The following is a 2,468-nucleotide window of genomic DNA, read 5'->3' as shown; positions in this document are numbered from 1 at the left end:
ACACTTTTACATTGTGAAATGATTACCACAGTAGGGTTATTTAACACATCCATCATGTCACATAATTACCATTTCTTTTTTGTGGTGAGAACATTTAAGATTTGCTTTCAGCAACCTTTAAATATATAATACAGTATGGTTACCTATACTCACCATGCTGTACATTAGTTCCCCAGAACTTATTCATATTATAACTGGAAGTTTGTTTCCTTTGACCACATATCGCCACTTCCCTTACCTCCTAGTCCTTGGTAACCACCATTCTACTGTTTGTATGAGTTCACCTTAATTAGAATCCACATCTAAGTGATATCATACAGTATTTGTCTTTCTCTTACTTACTTCCTTAGCATTAACACACTCTAGGTCCATCCATGTTGTGGCAATTGCCAGGATATCCTTCTTAGTGGCTAAATAATATTCCATTTTATATATATACCACATATTCTTTATCCATTCATTTCTCAAAGGACATTGAAGCTGGTTCCATATCTTGGTTACTGTGACTAAAGCTATAATGAATGTGGGGGTGTAGATATCAGAGTCCCAATATCACTTCATCTGGATGTATACCCAGAAGTGAGTTTGATCAATCATACACTAGCTCTACTTTTAATCTTTTGAGGGAACTCCTTACTATTTGCATAATGACTAAACCAATTTACTGTCCCATTAATAGTGTACCTGCCCCTCATCCACATCCTCACCAACATGTGTTATGTCTTAACTTTATAATAAAAGCCATTCTGACAAGTGTGAAGTGGTAGCTCATTGCGGTTTTGAAATGTATTTGTATTTCCCTGATGTTAAGTGATGTTGAGCACCTTTTCACATCTGTTGGCCATTTGTATGTCTTCTTCAGAAAAAAGTCTATTCAGGTCCTCTCCTCATTCTTAAGGAGATTATTTGGTTGGGGTTTTTTTTTTGTTGTTGTTTTGTTTTTTGTTTTTGTTTTTGTTTTTTGCTTGCTCGTGAGCTATGTAAGTTAATTATGTATTTTGGACATTAACTCTTCATGAGATATAAGTTTGGAAATATTTTCTCACATTCTGTGGGTTGCCTTTTCATTTTGTTGACTGTTCCTTTTGTTGTGCAGATTTTTAGTTTGATGTAGTCCCACTTATTTTCATTTTTGTTGCTTATGACTTTGGTGTCATATCAGAAAAATCATTGCCAAGACCAATGTCAAGGAGTCTTTTCCCTATGTTTTATTTTAGGAGTTTTATGGTTTTGGATCTTATGTTCAAGCCTTTAATCCATTTTGAGTTCATTTTTGTGAGTAGTCTGCTTTGGGGGTCCAATTTTATTCACTTGTGTGTGATTATCCAGTTTTCCCAACACAATTTATTGAACAGACTGTGCTTTCTCCCCTTTTAGTACTTCTTAGCTCCTTTGTCAAATGTAAGTTAACCAAATATTCATGGATTTATTTCTGGTCTCTTCTGTTCCACTGGTTTATGTGTCTTTTTACGCCAATACTATACTATTTTGATGACTTCATAATATAGATTGAAAAAAATCAGTAAATGTGATGCCTTCAGTTCTTTCTCAAAATACTTTGACTACTCATGGTCTTTTATAGTTCCATACAAATTTTAGAATTTTTTTCTATTTCTTTGAAAAATTTCATAGAAATTTTGTACTGAGTCTAGACAGTTTGGGTGGTATGGACAGTTAAACAATATTAATTCTTCCAATCCACAAACATACATTTACTTGTATCTTCTTCAGTTTCCTTCATCACAGCTTTAGTTTTTAGTGAACCGATCTTTCACCTCTTTGGTTAAATTTTTTCTTAAGTATTTTATTGTTTTTAATGTTGTTGTAAAGGCAATTATTTTTTCATTTCATTTCCAGCTATTTCATCATTAGTGTATAGAGACACAACTGATTTTTGTATGTTGATTTTGTATCCTGCAACTTTACTGAATTTGTTAATTAATTCTAAGTTTTCTGGTGGAGTCTTGAAAACTTTCAATATAAGGTTATTTTATCTGCAAACTTTATTACATGATTTTATTACTTTCTGACTGGATGTCTTTTATTTCTTTGTCTTGCATAACTACTCTAGCTAGAACTTCCAGTGTTCTGTTTAGTAGGAGTGGTAAGAGTAAGCACATTTTTCTTATTCATGATCTTGGAGGAAAAACTTTGAACCTTTCACCTTTGAGTATGATTTTAGTGTGGGCTTGTGATATATGGTCTTCAGGTTGAGATACATTCCTTCTACACTAAACTTGTTGAGAATTTTTATCATGAAAGGATGTTGCATATGGTCAAATGCCTTTTCTGAATCTACTGAGATTATCAAATGATTTTCATCTTCATTCTATTAATGTGAGAGACCACATTTATTAATTGCATATGTTGTAACATCCTTGTATCCCAATGATAAATCCCCCTTGCTCACAGTGTATGGTCCCTTTAATGTGCTGCTGAACTTGGTTTCATAATATTTTATTGGGAAT

This window comes from Mustela nigripes, chromosome 12 (assembly GCF_022355385.1).
Source record: "Mustela nigripes isolate SB6536 chromosome 12, MUSNIG.SB6536, whole genome shotgun sequence".
Taxonomy (NCBI): domain Eukaryota; kingdom Metazoa; phylum Chordata; class Mammalia; order Carnivora; family Mustelidae; genus Mustela; species Mustela nigripes.
Note: the sequence above shows the minus strand (reverse complement) of the source record.